Source organism: Lolium perenne, chromosome 4, assembly GCF_019359855.2.
Source record: "Lolium perenne isolate Kyuss_39 chromosome 4, Kyuss_2.0, whole genome shotgun sequence".
Lineage (NCBI taxonomy): Eukaryota > Viridiplantae > Streptophyta > Magnoliopsida > Poales > Poaceae > Lolium > Lolium perenne.
Window position 1 is genome coordinate 335,562,891 of NC_067247.2, and position 22,635 is coordinate 335,585,525.

The following is a 22,635-nucleotide window of genomic DNA, read 5'->3' on the forward strand; positions in this document are numbered from 1 at the left end:
TTATTAGCATTTATAATAGATTAAACACTCTTGAGATAAGTGCATCTCGCTTGAAAGAAAATTATAGTTATGTTCGTAACCATCTTGATCAAGTTTTAGTGAACTCTGAACCTTCAATGTGGGACCCTACTATTAAAGTTATTATTGGTGGTGAAACTTTTCATGCCTATTGTGAAATTATGTCTGAATTTTGCCTTATGCCTAAGAGTATTTATGAATCTTTGACACTTTGGGGACTCGTTGAAGGAGGAGAAGGAATAACTCTTGTTGATAACTCTGTTATAATTCCTAAGGGAATAGCCGAGGGTGTGCATACAACCATTCTTGGAAGAACGGTATCCACTGATTATCTTGTTATTGAATGTGTAGGAATAGGACAAATCACACTTGGAAGATCCCTGCTGAAACTATTGGGAGCAGTCATAAATGTGGGAGAAGGCACCCTAAAATTCACTTCTACGCCGGGAGGTAGACATGTATTCCCTAAACCAAAGAGTAAGAAAAAGAACAAAAAGGGTATGCATAAAGCCCGAGGTAATGTTGATGCTTCATCTCTTGATAACACTTGATTCACACTTTCTGCGCCTAGCTGAAAGGCGTTAAAGAAAAGCGCTTATGGGAGACAATCCATGTTTTTACTACAGTACTTTGTTTTATATTTGAGTCTTGGAAGTTGTTACTACTGTAGCAACCTCTCCTTATCTTTATTTTATTGCATTGTTGTGCCAAGTAAAGTCTTTGATAGTAAAGTCAATACTAGATTTGGATTACTGCGCAGGAACAGATTTCTTGCTGTCACGAATCTGGGCAGAATTCTCTGTAGGTAACTCAGAAAAATCTGCCAATTTAGGTGCGTGATCCTCAGATATGTACGCAACTTTCATTCAATTTGGGTATTTTCATCTGAGCAAGTCTGGTGCCATTTTAGAATTCGTCTTTACGGACTGTTCTGTTTTGACAGATTCTGCCTTTTATTTCGCATTGCCTGTTTTGCTGTGTTTGATGGATTTCTTTGTTCCATTAACTTTCAGTAGCTTTGTGCAATGTTCAGAAGTATTAAGAATGATTATGTCACCTCTGAATATATGAATTATGCACTGACCCTCTAATGAGTTTGTTTCGAGTTTGGTGTGGAGGAAGTTTTCAAGGATCAAGAGAGGAGGATGATACAATATGATCAAGAAGAGTGAAAAGTCAAAGCTTGGGGATGCCCCCGTGGTTCATCCCTGCATATTTCAAGAAGACTCAAGTATCTAAGCTTGGGGATGCCCAAGGCATCCCCTTCTTCATCGACAACATTATCAGGTTCCTCTAATGAAACTATATTTTTATTTAGTCACATCTTATGTGCTTTGCTTGGAGCGTCTGTTTGCTTTAGTTTTGTTTTGTTTGAATAAAGTCGGATCCTAGCATTCTTTATATTGGAGATATTACGCTCCGCTATTTCGTATTAACACATGTGTTCTTAGCTTTATCTTTAATGTTCATTGCGAAAGTTGAACTACCTCATTCATTGATATATGGTTGGAAACGGAAAATGCCGCATGTGGTAAATGGTATAATGTCTTGAATAATGTGATACTTGGCAATTGTTGTGCTCATATAGATCTTGTTTAAGCTCTTGCATCATGTACCTTGTACCCATTAATGAATAACTACATAGAGCATGTTAAAATTTGGTTTGCATGATTGTTCTCTCTAAGTCTAGATATTTTCTGGTTAAGGTGTTTGAACAACAAGGAGACGATGTAAAGTCTTATAATTCTTACAATATGTTTATATGTGAGTCTTGATGCACCTTTTATACTTGAGTTTGCTTCAAACCACCTTGCTAGCCTAGCCTTGTATTGAGAGGGATTCTTCTCGTGCATCCAAATTCTTGAGCCAATAACCATGCCATTTGTGTCCACCATACCTACCTACCACATGGTATTTCTCCGCCATTCCAAAGTACATTACTTGAGTGCTACCTTTAAAATTTCTATTCTTTACCTTTACAATATATAGCTCATGGGACAAAATAGCTTAAAAACTATCGTGGTGAAGAATATGTACTTATGTGTCTTATTTCTTAGTAAGTTGCTTGTTGAGCGGTAACCATGTTTTCTGGGGACGCCATCAACTCTTTTACCTTTGTTGAATATCATGTGAGTTGCTATGCATGTTCGTCTTGTCTGAAGTAAGGGCGGTTTTCACAATCAAATGGTTTGAGTATGCATACTGTTAGAGAAGAACATTGGGCCGCTAACTAAAGCCATGATTCATGGTGGAAGTTTCAGTTTGGACATAAAACCTCAATCTCTTATGAGAAATATTAACTGTTGTTGAATGCTTAAGCATTAAAAGAGGAGTCCATTATCTGTTGTCTATGTTGTCCCGGTATGGGTGTCTAAGTTGAGAATGATCGAAAGCGAGAAATCCAATGCGAACCTTCTCCTTAGACCCTTGTACAGGCGGCATAGAGGTACCCCTTTGTGACACTTGGTTGAAACATATGTTATGCAATGATAATCCGTGTTAATCCAAGCTAATTAGGACAAGGTGCGGGCACTATTAGTATACTATGCATGAGGCTTGCAACTTATAAGATATCTTATACATAACTCATATGATTTATTACTACCGTTGACAAAATTGTTTCTATGTTTTCAAAATAAAAGCTCTAGCACAAAAATAGTAATCCATGCTTCCCTCTACGAAGGGCCATTCTTTTACTTTATTGTTGAGTCAGTTTACCCACTTCTTTCTATCTTAGAAGCAAACACTTGTGTTAACTGTGTGCATTGATTCTTACATGTTTACTTATTGCACCTGTTATACTACTCTATGTTGACAAATATCCATGAGATATACATGTTACAAGTTGAAAGCAATTGCTGAAACTTAATCATCCTTTGTGTTGCTTCAATGCATTCTACTTTGAATTTATTGCTTATGAGTTAGCTCTTATGCAAGTCTTGTTGATACTTGTCTTGAAAGTACTATTCATGAAAAGTTTTGCTATATGATTCATTTGTTTAGTCATCATCTTTTGTTAGCAATCTTTTGCTTCAGATCACTCCATCCATCTCATATGCTTTACAATAATGTTGATCAAGGTTATGTTGGTAGCATGTCACTTCAGAAATTATTTGTGTTATCATTTACCTACTCGAGGGCGAGTAGGAACTAAGCTTGGGGATGCTTGATACGTCTCAAACGTATCTATAATTTCTTATGTTCCATGCTACTTTTATGACAATACTTGAATGTTTTATACATACTTTACATCATTATTATACATTTTCCGGCACTAACCTATTAACAAGATGCCGAAGCGCCAGTTGCTGTTTTCTGCTGTTTTTGGTTTCAGAAATCCTAGTAAGGAAATATTCTCGGAATTGGACGAAATCAACGCCCAGGGTCCTATTTTTCCACGAAGCTTCCAGAAGACCGGAGGAGATACGAAGTGGGGCCGCGAGGCGATGCCACACAAGGGCGGCGCGGCCAGGCTTGGGCCCGCGCGGTCCTAGCGTGTGGGTCCCTCGCGTCGCCCCCTGACCTGCCCTTCCGCCTACTTAAAGCCTTCGTCGCGAAACCCTCTGTACCGAGAGCCACGATACGGAAAACCTTCCAGAGACGCCGCCGCCGCCAATCCCATCTCGGGGGATTCAGGAGATCGCCTTCGGCACCCTGCCGGAGAGGGGAATCATCTCCCGGAGGACTCTTCATCGCCATGATCGTCTCCAGATTGATGTGTGAGTAGTTCACCCCTGGACCATGGGTCCATAGCAGTAGCTAGATGGTTGTCTTCTCCTAATTGTGCTATCATGCTCGATCTTGTGAGCTGCCTATCATGATCAAGATCGTTTCTTTGTAATCCTACATGTTGTGTTTGTTGGGATCCGATGGATATTGAATACTATGTCAAGTTGATTATCAATCTATCATATATGAGTTGTTTATGTTCTTGCATGCTCTCCGTTGCTAGTAGAGGCTCTGGCCAAGTTGATACTTGTGACTCCAAGAGGGAGTATTTATGCTCGATAGTGGGTTCATGCCTCCATTAAATGGGACGGATGTGACAGAAAGTTCTAAGGTTGTGGATGTGCTGTTGCCACTAGGGATAAAACATCGATGCTTTGTCTAAGGATATTTGTGTTGATTACATTACGCACCATACTTAATTCAATTGTCTGTTGCTTGCAACTTAATACCGGAAGGGGTTCGGATGATAACCTGAAAGTGGACTTTTTAGGCATAGATGCATGCTGGATGGCGGTCTATGTACTTTGTCGTAATGCCCTGATTAATCTCATAGTACTCATCATGATATATGTATGTGCATTGTTATGCCTTCTTTATTTGTCAATTGCCCAACTGTAATTTGTTTACCCAACATCTGCTATCTTATGGGAGAGACACCGCTAGTGAACTGTGGACCCCGGTCTATTCTTTACATCTGAAATACAATCTACTGCAATACTTGTTCTTTACTGTTCTTCGCAAACAATCATCTTCCACACAATACGGTTAATCCTTTGTTCACAGCAAGCCGGTGAGATTGACAACCTCACTGTTACGTTGGGGCAAAGTACTTTGGTTGTGTTGTGCAGGTTCCACGTTGGCGCCGGAATCCCTGGTGTTGCGCCGCACTACATTCCGCCACCATCAACCTTCAACGTGCTTCTTGACTCCTACTGGTTCGATTAAACCTTGGTTTCTTACTGAGGGAAACTTGCTACTGTGCGCATCACACCTTCCTCTTGGGGTTCCCAACGGACGTGTCAACTACACGCATCAGCCGCCAGGGTTCGAACCTGGCTGCCAGGGGTTTGGCACAAACCAACCAGGGACAGAGCCAGTGCGGTACTAAGCGGGATATGTCAATCCCCCCCCCCCCCGCGTTGCTCTTTTGACCCAGACATAAAGAGGCAGTGGCGCACCCCTAGAGGTGCGCCATTGCTAAGCCTCATAGTGGCGTACCCCGAGAGGTGCGCTATTGCTAAGGCGTCAGGGGACTTAGTGAAATTTCCCCTTCTTCCCCGTCCCGACCAGATCTCTGCACCACTGCCTCCTCTCCTCTCCGACGACAACGCCACCTCCCCTGAGCGACGCGAGCGACCCCGGTGATGCCCTCCTCTCCTCGCCACCTCTCCGACGCCCTCACCACCCCGGCGACGCCCTCCTCTCCTCGCCACCCCGGCGACGCCCTCCTCTACATCGTCACTGACGCCCCCTCGATCTTGATCTCCGGTGGCCAGATCCCCTCGATTCCCCTCCTCCCACCGGCGGGTGCCTCTCTCTGAAGCCGCCGGACTTGCCGTACTCGCTGCGCCCTCCTCTGCATTGTCACCGACGCCCCTGCTCAGGAGCAGGAACAGGAGAAGCACGTCGCGCCGCCGCCGTATCCTCCAAGGTAGCCCCCGATGCCCCTCCTCCTCACCCTCATGCTTGCTGTTAGGTGTCGCTGCTTGCTAGGATCTTGCTGCCGCTGCTTGCTGCTGCTACGTGTTGCTGCTTGCTATGTGCTTGCTGTCGCTGCTTGCTGCTGTTAGGGTTAGATGATATGTCTGTGGAAAATTAGCTGCAAATAAGCCATAATTAGGCGCCATACCTGACTGTAAAACTGTGCATCAGTAGAAAATATGATGGATTTTTAATATTGTTGTGCATAGCTAGGTACCATCATTCATCAAAGCATCCAAATGTTGTTCTTTGGGGTTCATTTGTTAGTTGTTTGATTGGTTTGAGTGTGTGTGTGGTGGTGCTACAGAGATTGCCACAGCGACGTCCATCGTCACGCGCACCTTGGAGTAGCAGCTAGAGAAGCACGATGTTCCGCCCTCGACCGCTGAAGCCGCCGCAGAAGACCGCCGCCGCACTTGCACACAGGTAGCCCCCGATGCCCCTCCTACTCCTCTATTGATGCTACTTGTTGGTGCTACCTAGGCTGCTGCTAGAAAGTGTTTTAACACTGTAATTGATTCATTTGCTCCATGTCTTTGCAAAATGATCTTGTAATTGGTTATCTCAACAATGATGCTGATAGCCATTTTATATGTCAAAAGATATCTGGTTACACATTGTTGCTAGCTGCATTGTGGTTGTGGTGGCTTTGCTGCTGCTTGTGGCTGCTGTTGGTTGGCTGGTAGGTGCTGCTGCTAGCATATTAGTGATAGGTGCTGCTGCTACATATAGTAGATGTACATGTAGTTCCTGCTGTTAATGAGAATGGCATTAATTCACCATCATGTTAACTCTGGCAACATTTGCAACATTTGCAAAGCTGCTAGGTTGTTGTAGCTCTTTTATTTTTAGAGTTCAAAGCTTACTGACTTTTTATTTTGAACATTTGCAAGGCTGAGACTTGGAGCAGGAGCAGGAGAAGCACACCGCGTCGCCCTCGACCGCTGAAGCCGCCGTAGAAGACCGCCGCCGCACTTGCACACAGGTAGCCCCCGATGCCCCTCCTACTCCTCTATTGATGCTACTTGCTGGTGCTACCTAGGCTGCTGCTAGGTGATGTCTACGCACGCTTCTATTCCTGTAGACAGTGTTGGGCCTCCAAGAGCAGAGGTTTGTAGAACAGCAGCAAGTTTTCCCTTAACTGGATCACCCAAGGTTTATCGAACTCAGGGAGGAAGAGGTCAAAGATATCCCTCTCAAGCAACCCTGCAATCACGATACAAGAAGTCTCTTGTGTCCCCAAGACACCTAATACACTTGTCATATGTATAGGTGCACTAGTTCGGCGAAGAGATAGTAAAACGCAGGTGGTATAGATGGTGGTAATATTGCAGGAAGTAAAGATGCAGTAAAACAGTAAACAAGCGGTGCCAGAAAATAGCTTGCTGGCGTGGGAAGCAATTCTCTGTGGTGTAACTTATTCGGAAACAAGGCCCAGGGATCATACTTTCACTAGTGGACACTCTCAACATTGATCACATAACTGAATAAACAAATACTACTTTCTCTACACTCTCTTGTTGGATGACAAACACCATTCATTGTGTAGGGCTACAAGAGCACCTCAATGCCGGAGTTAACAAGCTCCACAACATTCGATGTTCATATTTAAATAACCTTAGAGTGCATAATAGATCATTGCAATTATACCGAGAACTAACATAGCGCACACACTGTCACCATTACACTATGAAAGGGGGAATAGATCACATCAATACTATCATAGTAATAGTTAACTCCATAATCTACAAGAGATCACAATCATAACCTACGCCAAGTACTACATGATGCACACACTGTCACCATTACATCATGAAGGAGGAATAAACTACTTTAATAACATCACTAGAGTACCACATAGATGATATTCAACTATATCACAAAGCTCATGATCACATAAAGATCACATGGGAGAGAGAGATGAACCACATAGCTACCGGTACAGCCCTTAGCCTCGAGGGAGAACTACTCCCTCCTCATCATGGGAGACAGCAGCGGTGATGAAGATGGCGGTGGTGTCGATGGAGATGCCTTCCGGGGGCACTTCCCCGTCCCGGCGGCGTGCCGGAACAGAGACTTCTGTCCCCCGAATCTTGGCTTCGCGATGGCGGCGGCTGCGTAACTTTTCTCGTCCTGTGGCTTATTCGTTTAGGGTTTTCGCGACGGAGTCCTTAAGTAGGCGGAAGGGCAGCCTCGGAGGGGCCCTGGTGGGGCCACACACTAGGGGGCGCGCCCCACCCCTTGGCCGCGCAGCCCTGGCGTGTGGGGCCCCCTGGCTCCCCTCTGGTCTCTCTCCGGTGTTCTGGAAGCTTCGTGGAAAAATAAGATACTGGGCGTTGATTTTGTCCAATTCCGAGAATATTTCCTCACTAGGATTTCTGAAACCAAAAACAGCAGTAAACAGGAACTGGCACTTCGGCATCTCGTTAATAGGTAAGTTCCGGAAAATGCATAAAATCATCATAAAGTGTGAACAAAACATGTAGGTAATGTCATAAAACTAGCATGGAACATAAGAAATTATAGATACGTTGGAGACGTATCAAGCATCCCCAAGCTTAGTTCCTACTCTCCCTCGAGTAGGTAAACGATAACAAGGATAATTTCTTAAGTGACATGCTACCAACATGATCTTGATCAATACTATTGTAAAGCATATGAGATGAATGAAGTGATTCAAAGCAATGGTAAAGACAATGACTAAACAACTGAATCATATAGCAAAGACTTTTCATGAATAGTACTTTCAAGACAAGCATCAATAAGTCTTGCATAAGAGTTAACTCATAAAGCAATAGATTCTTAGTATAAAGCTTTGAAACAACACAAAGGAAGATATAAGTTTCAGCGGTTGCTTTCAACTTCAACATGTATATCTCATGGATAATTGTCAACACAAAGCAATATAACAAGTGCAATAGGTAAACATGTAAGAATCAATGCACAGTTGACACAAGTGTTTGCTTCTAAGATAGAAAGAAGTAGGCAAACTGACTCAACAATAAAGTAGAAGATAGGCCCTTCGCAGAGGGAAGCAGGGATTAAATCATGTGCTAGAGCTTTTTAAGTTTTGAAATCATATAGAGATCATACAAATAAAGTTTTGAGAGGTGTTTGTTGTTGTCAACGAATGGTAGCGGGTACTCTAACTACCTTATCAACCAGACTTTCAAGAGTGGCTCCCATGAAGGACGTTATCTCTACCAGCAAGGTAGATCATCCCTCTTCTCTTTTGTTTACACATGTATTTTAGTTTCATTATTGATGACACTCCTCCCAACCTTTTGCTTACACAAGCCATGGCTAACCGAATCCTCGGGTGCCTTCCAACATTCACATACCATGGAGGAGTGTCTATTTGCAAAATTAAGTTGCTTACTGATAGATCAGGGCAAAGCATGTGAAGAGAATTATTAATGCAAGTTAATTAATTGGGGCTGGGCAGCCCATTGCCAGCTCTTTTTGCAAAATTATTGGATAAGCGGATATGCCACTAGTCCATTGGTGAAAGTCTGTCCGGAGTAAATGACAAGATCGAAAGATAAACACCACATACTTCCTCATGAGCTATAAAACATTGACACAAATAAGAGAAAATAGTTGAATTATTTAAAGGTAGCACATGAAGTATTTACTTGGAATGGCAGGAAAATACCATGTAGTAGGTAGGTATGGTGGACACAAATGGCATAGGTTTTGGCTCAAGGATTTGGATGCACGAGAAGAATTCCCTCTCAATACAAGGCTAGGCTAGCACGGTTGTTTGAAGCAAACTCAAGTATAAAACGGTGCAGCAAGACTCACATATGAACATATTGTAAGCATTATAAGACTTTACATCGTCTTCCTTGTTGTTCAAACACCTTAACCAGAAAATATCTAGACTCTAGAGACCAATCATTCAAACCAAATTTTAACAAGCTCTATGTAGTTCTTCATTAATGGGTACAAAGTACATGATGCAAGAGCTTAAACATGATCTATATGAGCACAACAATTGCCAAGTATCAAATTATTCAAGACATTATACCGATTACCACATGAAGCATTTCCTGTTTCCAACCAAATATCAATCAACGAAGCGGTTTTCAACTCCGCCATGAACATTAAAGATAGAACTAAGAACACCAGTGTTCATATGAAAAAGCGGAGCATGTCTCTCTCCCACATAAGCATGAATTTATTCAAACATAAACAAAAACAAAAGCAAACAGACGCTCCAAGTAAAGTACATAAGATGTGACTGAATAAAAATATAGTTTCAAGAGAAGAAACCTGATAAATTGTTGATGAAGAAGGGGATGCCTTGGGCATCCCCAAGCTTAGACGCTTGGGTCTTCTTGAAATATGCAGGGATGAACCACGGGGGCATCCCCAAGCTTCGACTTTTCACTCTTCTTGATCATAGTATATCATCCTCCTCTCTTGACCCTTGAAAACTTCCTCCACACCAAACTCGAAACAAACTCATTATAGGGTTAGTGCATAATCAAAATTTCACATGTTCAGAGGTGACACAATCATTCTTAACACTTCTGGACATTGCCCAAAGCTACTGGAAGTCAATGGAACAAAGAAATCCATCCAACAGAGCAAAAGAGGCAATGCGAAATAAAAGGCAGAATCTGTCAAAACAGAACAGTCCGTAAAGACGAATTTTTCTGAGGCACTTAACTTGCTGAGATGAAAAAGCTCAAATTTAATGAAAGTTGCGTACATATCTGAGGATCACGCACGTAAATTGGCAGATTTTTCTGAGTTACCTACAGAGAGCCCTGCCCGAATTCGTGACAGATAGAAATCTGTTTCTGCGCAGTAATCCAAATCTAGTATCAACCTTTCTATCAAAGACTTTACTTGGCACAACAATGCAATAAAGTAAGATAAGGAGAGGTTGCTACAGTAGTAACAACTTCCAAGACACAACAAAACAGTAGCAAAATAAAAACATGGGTTATCTCCCAACAAGTTCTTTCTTTATAGCCATTAAGATGGGCTCAACAATTTTAATGATGCTCACGCAAGAAATAAGAGTTGAAGTAAAAGAGAGCATCAAGAAGCAAATTAGAAACACATTTAAGCCTAACCCACTTCCTATGAAAAGGAATCTTGTAAATAAACAAATTCATGAAGCATAATGCAACAAGCATAGAAAGATAAAACAAGTGTAACTTCAAGATTTTCAGCAAAAAGAAAGGTGTTTTAGTAACACGAAAATTTCTACAACCATATTTTCCTCTCTCATAAAGATTTTCAGTAGCATCATGAACAAACTCAACAATATAACTATCAAATGAAACATTCTTATCATGAGCTATATGCATAAAATTATTACTCTCCACATAAGCATAATCAATTTTATTAGTTGTAGTGGGAGCAAATTCAACAAAGTAGCTATCATTATTATTCTCATCAAGTGTAGGAGGCATAGTATAATCATAATAAAATTTACTCTCCATAGTAGGCGGCACCAAAAGACCACTATCATTATAATCATCATAAATGGAGGCAAAGTATCATCAAAGAAAATTTTCTCCTCAATGCTTGGGGGACTAAAAATGTCATGCTCATCAAAACCAGCTTCCCCAAGCTTAGAATTTTCCATATCATTAGCAACAATGGTGTTCAAAGCGTTCATACTAATATCATTGCTACTAGCATGCAAATAAGATTACATCGGTTTTTTAATTTTCGCAGCAAACAATCCATGTCTTAACTCAGGAAATAGAATAAAAAGCTCATTGTTATTTTCCATTATGCCTAACTAGTATAAACAAGAAACCAAAAGATGCAATTGCAGAATCTAAAGGAAATAGCTTCGAGCACTTATAACGGCACCAAAAAATAACTTAGTTACCTGGGACCGGAGTGTGAGTGCCTTTTACCTTTCCTCCCCGGCAACGGCGCCAGAAAATATCTTGATGTCTACGCACGCTTCTATTCCTATAGACAATGTTGGGCCTCCAAGAGCAGAGGTTTGTAGAACAGCAGCAAGTTTTCCCTTAAGTGGATCACCCAAGGTTTATCGAACTCAGGGAGGAAGAGGTCAAAGATATCCCTCTCAAGCAACCCTGCAATCACGATACAAGAAGTCTCTTGTGTCCCCAACACACCTAATACACTTGTCAGATGTGTAGGTGCACTAGTTCGGCGAAGAGATAGTAAAACATAGGTGGTATAGATGGTGGTAATATTGCAGGAAGTAAAGATGCAGTAAAACAATAAACAAGCGGTGCCAGAAAATAGCTTGCTGGCGTGGGAAGCATTTCTCTGTGGTGTAACTTATTCGGAAACAAGGCCTAGGGATCATACTTTCACTAGTGGACACTCTCAACATTGATCACATAACTGAATAAACAAATACTACTTTCTCTACACTCTCTTGTTGGATGACAAACACCATTCATTGTGTAGGGCTACAAGAGCACCTCAATGCCGGAGTTAACAAGCTCCACAACATTCAATGTTCATATTTAAATAACCTTAGAGTGCATAATAGATCATTGCAATTATACCGAGAACTAACATAGCGCACACACTGTCACCATTACACTATGAAAGGGGGAATAGATCACATCAATACTATCATAGTAATAGTTAACTCCATAATCTACAAGAGATCACAATCATAACCTACGCCAAGTACTACATGATGCACACACTGTCACCATTACATCATGAAGGAGGAATAGACTACTTTAATAACATCACTAGAGTAGCACATAGATGATATTCAACTAGATCACAAAGCTCATGATCACATAAAGATCACATGGGAGAGAGAGATGAACCACATAGCTACCGGTACAACCCTTAGCCTCGAGGGAGAACTACTCCCTCCTCATCATGGGAGATAGCAGCGGTGATGAAGATGGCGGTGGTGTCGATGGAGATGCCTTCCGGGGGCACTTCCCCGTCCCGGCGGCGTGCCGGAACAGAGACTTCTGTCCCCCGAATCTTGGCTTCGCGATGGCGGCGGCTGCGTAACTTTTCTCGTCCTGTGGCTTATTCGTTTAGGGTTTTCGCGACGGAGTCCTTAAGTAGGCGGAAGGGTAGCCTCGGAGGGCCCCTGGTGGGGCCACACACTAGGGGGGCGCGCCCCACCCCTTGGCCTCGCCGCCCTGGCGTGTGGGGCCCCCTGGCTCCCCTCTGGTCTCTCTCCGGTGTTCTGGAAGCTTCGTGGAAAAATAAGATACTGGGCGTTGATTTCGTCCAATTCCGAGAATATTTCCTTACTAGGATTTCTGAAACCAAAAACAGCAGAAAACAGGAACTGGCACTTCGGCATCTCGTTAATAGGTTAGTTCTAGAAAATGCATAAAATCATCATAAAGTGTGAACAAAACATGTAGGTAATGTCATAAAACTAGCATGGAACATAAGAAATTATAGATACGTTGGAGACGTATCACTAGGTTGCTGCTACAAAGTGTTTTAACACTATAATTGATTCATTTGCTCCATGTCTTTGCAAAATGATGTTGTAATTGGTTATCTCAACAATGATGCTGACAGGCATTTTATATGTCAAAAGATATCTGGTTACACATTGTTGCTAGCTGCATTGTGGTTGTGCTGGCTTTGCTGCTGCTTGTGGCTGCTGTTGGTTGGCTGGTAGGTGCTGCTGCTAGCATATTAGTGATAGGTGCTGCTGCTACATATAGTAGATGTACATGTAGTTCCTGCTGTTAATGAGAATGCCATTAATTCACCATCAGGTTAACTCTGGCAACATTTGCAACATTTGCAAGGCTGCTACGCCGCTGTAGCTCTTTTATTTTTAGAGTTCAAAGCTTACTGACTTTTTATTTTGAACATTTGCAAGGCTGAGACTTGGAGCAGGAGCAGGAGAAGCACACCGCGTCGCCCTCGACTGCTAACGCCGCTGCAGAAGACCGCCGCCGCATCCTCCAAGGTAGCCCTCGATGCTGATGGTGCTTGCTGCTGCTGCTTGCTATTGCTGCTAGCTTGCTACTTGCTACTGCTTGCTAGCTGCTAACTGTTGTTGCTGCTAGCTGCTGCTTGCTAGCTGATGCATATAGCTAGCTGATGCATGCTGTTGAGTGCTCAGCTGGTGGAGGATCAACTATATATGTGCCATGGTGTATATGGAGGAACAATTGTATATGTGCCATGGTGCTCAGCTGGTGGATTGTTTTCCTGGTGTATTGATAACCCACAAGTATAGGGGATCGCAACAGTCTTCGAGGGAAGTAAAACCCAAATTTATTGATTCGACACAAGGGGAGACAAAGAATACTTATAAGCTTTAACAACTGAGTTGTCAGTTCAGCTACACCTGGAAAAGCACTAGTAACAGGGGTGATGTGAAAGCAGCAGTAATATGAGAGCAATAGTAACAAGAATACAGCAGAAAGAATAAGAATACAGAGGCGATGGCACCAGAAAATAGTTGATACTACTTCCAATGACATATAGGACCGAGTGAGTATTTGATGATGAAAGATGGACCGGGGTTCCCAGCTATCTACACTAGTGGTAACTCTCCAATAACAAGTGTTGGGTGAACAAATTACAGTTGGGCAATTGATAGGATTGAAATAGCATTAAGACAGAACATCAAGTCTATTAATTATGTAAGCATGTTTTCCATATATAGTCATACGTGCTCGCAATGAGAAACTTGCATAACATCTTTTGTCCTACCAGCCGGTGGCAGCCGGGCCTCAAGGGAATCTACTGGTAATTAAGGTACTCCTTTTAATAGAGCACCGGAGCAAAGCATTAACACTTGGTGAAAACATGTGATCCTCATATCTAAGCCTTCCCTCCAGCTTATCCCAGCTTCTTTGTCACTCTGGGGCCTCGGGTTCCGGACATAGACATGTGCAAATAACTTGTAGATACAATCTAAGCAATAATTATAGAGCTTAAATCTAAGATCATGCCACTCGTGCACTAGTGACAAGCATTAAACACAACAAGATTGCAGCAACAATAACTTCACAAACTTATATAGATAGACTGATCATAATGTAACAATTCATCGGATCCCAACAAACACAACACCGATTACATCAGATGGATCTCAATCATGTAAGGCAGCTCATGAGATCATTGTATTGAAGTACATGGGAGAGAGAGTACCATCTAGATACAGCTAGAACCCGTAGTCCATGGGGAACTACTCACGGAGCATGATGGAGGCGGTGGCGATGATGGAGAAGGCTTCCGGGGGCACTTCCCCGTCCCGGCGGCGTGCCGGAACAGAGATTCTGTCCCCCGAAACGGAGTTTCGCGATGGCGGCGGCGCCCCTGGAGTCTTTCTGGAGTATGGTTGATTGTTGTAGGGTTTTCGCGTCGCGAGAGATTATATAGGCGAAGAGGCGGCGCGAGGGTTTGCCAGAGGGGCCCACCCCATAGCTGGGTGCGCCCCCCCCCTCTTGGCCACGCCGCCAGGTGGTGTGGGGCCCCCTTGGCCCCTCTCCGTCTCTCCTTCGGTGTTCTGGGTCCGTCTCGGTAAAATAGGAGGTTTGGCTTTTGTTTCGTCGAATTCCGAGAATATTGCCCGAATAGCTTTTCTGGAACCAAAAACAGCAGAAAACAGGAACTGACACTTCGGCATCTTGTTAATAGGTTAGTCCCAGAAAATGCATAAAAACATTATAAACTATGAGCAAAACATGTAGATATTGTCATAAAACTAGCATGGAACATCAGAAATTATAGATACGTTGGAGACGTATCAAGCATCCCCAAGCTTAGTTCCTACTCGCCCTCGAGTAGGTAAATGATAAAAAGAATAATTTCTGAAGTGACATGCTACTAACATAATCTTGATCATACTATTGTAAAGCATATGAGATGAATGAAGTGACTCAAGGCAATGATCTATAGTTTGCTAACAAATAGATAACATATAGCAAAACTTTTCATGAATAGTACTTTCAAGACAAGCATCAAAAAGTCTTGCATAAGAGTTAACTCATAAATAAATAAATTCTTAATAAGAGGTTTGAAGCAACACAAAGGAAGATTTAAGTTTCAGCAATTGCTTTCAACTTCAACATGCATATCTCATGGATATTTGTCAACACAAAGTAATATAATGAGTGCAATAAGCAAGCATGTAAGAATCAATGCACAGTTGACACAAGTGTTTGCTTCTAAGATGGAAAGAAGTAGGTAAACTGACTCAACATAAAGTAAAAGAAAGGCCCTTCGCAGAGGGAAGCAGGGATTAAATCATGTGCTAGAGATTTTTAAGTTTTGAAATCATATAGAGATCATACAAATAAAGTTTTGAGAGGTGTTTGTTGTTGTCAACGAATGGTAGCTGGTACTCTAACTACCTTATCAACCAGACTTTCAAGAGCGGCTCCCATGAAGGACGTTATCTCTACCAGCAAGGTAGATCATCCCTCTTCTCTTTTGTTTACACATGTACTTTAGTTTTATTTATGGATGACACTCCTCCCAACCTTTTGCTTACACAAGCCATGGCTAACCGAATCCTCGGGTGCCTTCCAACATTCACATACCATGGAGGAGTGTCTATTTGCAAAATTAAGTTGCTTACTGATAGATCAGGGCAAAACATGTGAAGAGAATTATTAATGCAAGTTAATTAATTGGGGCTGGACACCCCGTTTGCCAACTCTTTTTGCAAAATTATTGGATAAGCGGATGTATATGCCACTAGTCCATTGGTGAAAGTCTGTCAGAAGTAAATGACAAGGTTGAAAGATAAACACCACATACTTCCTCATGAGCTATAAAACATTGACACAAATAAGAGATAATAGCTTTTGAATTGTTTAAAGGTAGCATATGAAGTATTTACTTGGAATGGCAGGAAATACCACATAGTAGGTAGTTATGGTGGACACACATGGCATAGGTTTTGGCTCAAGGTTTTGGATGCACGAGAAGCATTCCCTCTCAGTACAAGGCTTTGGCTAGCAAGGTTGTTTGAAGCAAACACAAGTATGAACCGGTACAACAAAACTTACATAAGAACAAATTGCAAGCATTACAAGACTCTACACTGTCTTCCTTGTTGCTCAAACACTTTTACCAGAAAATATCTAGACCTTAGAGAGACCAATCACGCAAACCAAATTTCAACAAGCTCTACGGTAGTTCTCCACTAATAGGTTCAAACTACATGATGCAAGAGCTTAAACATGATCTACTTGAGAGCTCAAAACAATTGCCAAGTATCAAATTATTCAAGACCATATACCATTTACCACATGAAGCATTTTCTGTTTCCAACCAAATATCAATAAGTGCTGCGGCTCTCAGCTTCGCTATGAACATTAGAAATAAAACGAAGAACACCAGTGTTCATATGAAAAAGCGGAGCGTGTCTCTCTCCCACACAAGGATTGCTAGGATCCGAATTTATTCAAACACAAACAAAAATAAAAATAAACAGACGCTCTAAGTAAAAACATAAGATGTGGAAGAATAAAAATATAGTTTCACTAGAGATGACCTGATAAGTTGATGAAGAAGGGGATGCTTTGGGCATCCCCAAGCTTAGACGCTTGAGTCTTCTTGAAATATGCAGGGATGAGACACGGGGGAATCCCCAAGCTTAGGCTCTTCACTCTTCTTGATCACATTTTATCACCCTTCTCTCTTGACCCTTGAAAACTTCTACCACACCAAACTTCTCATAAACTTCATTAGAGGGGTTAGTACTCAAAAAACTTTAATCCACTTTAGTCCTGTAGTGACACATTGCAAAAACTCAATAAAATATTAGCTACAGCTCTCTGATGCGTGCAGTTAACACACGTCTATTGGGAACCCCAAGAGGAAGGTGTGATGCAGACAGTAGCAAGTTTTCCCTCAGAAAGAAACCAAGGTTTATCGAACCAGGAGGAGCCAAGAAGCACGTTGAAGGTTGATGGTGGCGGAATGTAGTGCGGCGCAACACCAGGGATTCCGGCGCCAACGTGGAACCTGCACAACACAACCAAAGTACTTTGCCCCAACGTAACAGTGAGGTTGTCAATCTCACCGGCTTGCTGTGAACAAAGGGTTAACCGTATTGTGTGGAAGATGATTGTTTGTGAAGAACAGTAAAGAACAAGTATTGCAGTAGATTGTATTTCAGATGTAAAGAATAGACCGGGGTCCACAGTTCACTAGCGATGTCTCTCCCATAAGATAAATAGCATGTTGGGTGAACAAATTACAGTTGGGCAATTGACAAATAAAGAAGGCATAACAATGCACATACATATATCATGATGAGTACTATGAGATTTAATCAGGGCATTACGACAAAGTACATAGACCGCCATCCAGCATGCATCTATGCCTAAAAAGTCCACTTTCAGGTTATCATCCGAACCCCTTCCAGTATTAAGTTGCAAGCAACAGACAATTGCATTAAGTATGGTGCGTAATGTAATCAACACAGATATCCTTAGACAAAGCATCGATGTTTTATCCCTAGTGGCAACATCACATCCACAACCTTAGAACTTTCTGTCACTGTCCCAGATTTAATGGAGGCATGAACCCACTATCGAGCATAAATACTCCCTCTTGGAGTCACAAGTATCAACTTGGCCAGAGCCTCTACTAGCAACGGAGAGCATGCAAGAACATAAACAACATATATATGATAGATTGATAATCAACTTGACATAGTATTCAATATCCATCGGATCCCAACAAACACAACATGTAGGATTACAAAGAAACGATCTTGATCATGATAGGCAGCTCACAAGATCGAGCATGATAGCACAATTAGGAGAAGACGACCATCTAGCTACTGCTATGGACCCATGGTCCAGGGGTGAACTACTCACACATCAATCCGGAGGCGATCATGGCGATGAAGAGACCTCCGGGAGATGATTCCCCTCTCCGGTAGGGTGCCGGAGGCGATCTCCTGAATCCCCCGAGATGGGATTGGCGGCGGCGTCTCTGTAAGGTTTTTCGTATCGTGGCTCTCGGTACTGGGGGTTTCGTGACGGAGGCTTTAAGTAGGCGGAAGGGCAGGTCAGGAGGCGTCACGAGGGGCCCACACGCTAGGGCCGCGCGGCCAGGGGCTAGGCCGCGCCGCCCTGTTGTGTGGCCACCTCGTGGCCCCACTTCTTATCCTCTTCGGTCTTCTGGAAGCTTCGTGTAAAAATAGGCCCCTCGGCGTTGATTTCGTCCAATTCCGAGAATATTTCTTTACTAGGATTTCTGAAACCAAAAACAGCAGAAAACAGCAACTGGCTCTTCGGCATCTCGTCAATAGGTTAGTGCCGGAAAATGCATAATAACGACATATAATGTGTATAAAACATGTGAGTATCATCATAAAAGTAGCATGGAACATAAGAAATTATAGATACGTTTGGGACGTATCAAGCATCCCCAAGCTTAGTTCCTACTCGCCCTCGAGTAGGTAAACGATAACAAAGATAATTTCTGAAGTGACATGCTATCATAATCTTGATCATACTATTGTAAGCATATGAGATGAATGCAGCGATTCGAAGCAATGATGAAGATAATGAGTAAACAACGGAATCATATAGCAAAGACTTTTCATGAATAGTACTTTCAAGACAAGCATCAATAAGTCTTGCATAAGAGTTAACTCATAAGCAATAAGTTCTTAGTAGAAAGCTTTGAAACAACACAAAGGAAGATATAAGTTTCAGCGGTTGCTTTCAACTTCAACATGTATATCTCATGGATAATTGTCAACACAAAGCAATATAACAAGTGCAATAGGTAAACATGTAAGAATCAATGCACACAGTTTACACAAGTGTTTGCTTCTAAGATAGAAAGAATAGGTAAACTGACTCAACAATAAAGTAGAAGAAAGGCCCTTCGTAGAGGGAAGCATGGATTACTATTTTTGTGCTAGAGCTTTTCATTTTGAAAACAAGAAACAATTTTGTCAACGGTAGTAATAAAGCATATGAGTTATGTATAAGACATCTTATAAGTTGCAAGCCTCATGCATAGTATACTAATAGTGCTCGCACCTTGTCCTAATTAGCTTGGGTTAACACAGATTATCATTGCATAACATATGTTTCAACCAAGTGTCACAAAGGGGTACCTCTATGCCGCCTGTACAAGGGTCTAAGGAGAAGGTTCGCATTGGATTTCTCGCTTTTGATCATTCTCAACTTAGACACCCATACCGGGACAACATAGACAACAAATAATGGACTCCTCTTTTAATGCTTAAGCATTCAACAACAGTTAATATTCTCATAAGAGATTGAGGTTTTATGTCCAAACTGAAACTTCCACCATGATTCATGGCTTTAGTTAGCGGCCCAATGTTCTTCTCTAACAGTATGCATACTCAAACCATTTGATTGTGAAAACCGCCCTTACTTCAGACAAGACGAACATGCATAGCAACTCACATGATATTCAACAAAGGTAAAAAGTAGATGGCGTCCCCAGAAACATGGTTACCGCTCAACAAGCAACTTGCTAAGAAATAAGACACATAAGTACATATTCTTCACCACGATAGTTTTTAAGCTATTTTGTCCCATGAGCTATATATTGTAAAGGTAAAGAATAGAAATTTTAAAGGTAGAACTCAAGTAATGTACTTTGGAATGGCGGAGAAATACCATGTGGTAGGTAGGTATGGTGGACACAAATGACATGGTTATTGGCTCAAGGATTTGGATGCACGAGAAGAATTCCTCTCAATACAAGGCTAGGCTAGCAAGGTTGTTTGAAGAAAACTCAAGTATAAAACGGTGCAGCAAGACTCACATATAAACATATTGTAAGCATGTCTCCTTGTTGTTCAAACACCTCAACCAGAAAATATCTAGACTTAGAGAGAACAATCATGCAAACCAAATTTTAACATGCTCTATGTAGTTATTCATTAATGGGTACACGATATATGATGCAAGAGCTTAAAAAAGATCTATATGAGCACAACAATTGCCAAGTATCACATTATTCAAGACATTATACCATTTACCACATGCGGCATTTTCCGTTTCCAACCATATATCAATGAATGAGGTAGGTCAACTTTCGCAATGAACATTAAAGATAAAGCTAAGAACACATGTGTTCATACGAAACAGCGGAGCGTAATATCTCCAATATAAAGGATTGTGGGATCCGACTTTATTCAAACAAAACAAAAACTAAAGCAAACAGACGCTCCAAGTAAAGCACATAAGATGTGACTGAATAAAAATATAGTTTCATTAGAGGAACCTGATAAGTTGTCGATGAAGAAGGGGATGCCTTGGGCATCCCCAAGCTTAGATGCTTGAGTCTTCTTGAAATATGCAGGGATGAACCACGGGGGCATCCCCAAGCTTTGACTTTTCACTCTTCTTAATCATATTGTATCATCCTCCTCTCTTGACCCTTGAAAACTTCCTCCACACCAAACTCGAAACAAACTCATTAGAGGGTCAGTGCATAATTCATATATTCAGAGATGACATAATCATTCTTAATACTTCTGTACATTGCTCAAAGCTACTGAAAGTTAATGGAACAAAGAAATCCATCAAACATAGCAAAACAGGCAATGCGAAATAAAAGGCAGAATCTGTCAAAACAGAACAGTCCGTAAGGACGAATTTTAAAATGGTACCAGACTTGCTCAGATGAAAATGCCCAAATTGAATGAAAGTTGCGTACATATCTGAGGATCACGCACGTAAATTGGCAGATTTTTCTGAGTTACCTACAGAGAATTCTGCCCAGATTCGTGACAGCAAGAAATCTGTTCCTGCGCAGTAATCCAAATCTAGTATTGACTTTACTATCAAAGACTTTACTTGGCACAACAATGCAATAAAATAAAGATAAGGAGAGGTTGCTACAGTAGTAAACAACTTCCAAGACTCAAATATAAAATAAAATTACTGTAGTAAAAATATGGGTTGTCTCCCATAAGCGCTTTTCTTTAACGCCTTTCAGCTAGGCGCAGAAAGTGTGTATCAAGTATTATCAAGAGACGAAGCATCAACATTATAACTTGTTCTAATAATAGAATCATAAGGTAACTTCATTCTTTTTCTAAGGAAGTGTTCCATACCTTTCTTGAGAGGAAATTGATATTTAATATTACCTTCCTTCATATCAATAGTAGCGCCAACAGTTCGAAGAAAAGGTCTTCCCAATATAATGGGACAAGATGCATTGCATTCAATATCCAAGACAACAAAATCAACGGGGACAAGATTATTGTTAACCATAATATGAACATTATCAATCCTCCCCATAGGTTTCTTTGTAGCATTATCAGCAAGATTAACATCCAAATAACAATTTTTCAATGGTGGCAAGTCAAGCATATCATAGACTTTCTTAGGCATAACAGAAATACTTGCACCAAGATCACATAAAGCATTACAATCAAAATCATTGACCCTCATCTTAATGATGGGCTCCCAACCATCTTCTAACTTCCTAGGAATAGAAGTTTCAAGTTTTAGTTTATCTTCTCTAGCTTTTATGAGAGCATTTGTAATATGTTTTGTAAAGGCCAAATTTATAGCACTAGCATTAGGACTTCTAGCAAGTTTTTGTAAGAAATTTATAACTTCAGAGATGTTACAATCATCAAAATCTAAACCATTATGAGCTACAGCAATGGGATCATTGTCCCCAATGTTGGAAAAAATTTCAGCAGTTTTATCACAAGCAGTTTCAAATAGCTTTTAGCAATTTCAGGTAATTTTGCACGCTTTGCACTAGGAGTAGAAACATTGCTAACACCAATTATTTTACCATTGATATTAGGAGGTGTAGCAACATGTGAATCATTATCATTACTAGTGGTGGTAATAGTCCAAACTTTAGCTACATTATTCTCTTTAGCTAGTTTTTCATTTTCTTCTCTATCCCACCTAGCACGCAATTCAGCCATTAATCTTATATTCTCATTAATTCTAACTTGGATGGCATTTGCTGTAGTAACAATCTTATTATCAATTTCCTTATTAGGCATAACTTTCAATTTTAAAAGATCAACATCAGAGGCAAGTCTATCAACCTTAGAAGCAAGAATATCAATTTTATCAAGCTTTTCCTCAACAGATTTGTTAAACGCAGTTTGTGTACTAATAAATTCTTTAAGCATGGCTTCAAGACCAGGGGGTACACTCCTACTATTGTTGTAAGAATTTCCATAAGAATTACCATAACTATTACCATTAACAGCAGGATATGGCCTATAGTTGTTACCAGAATTAT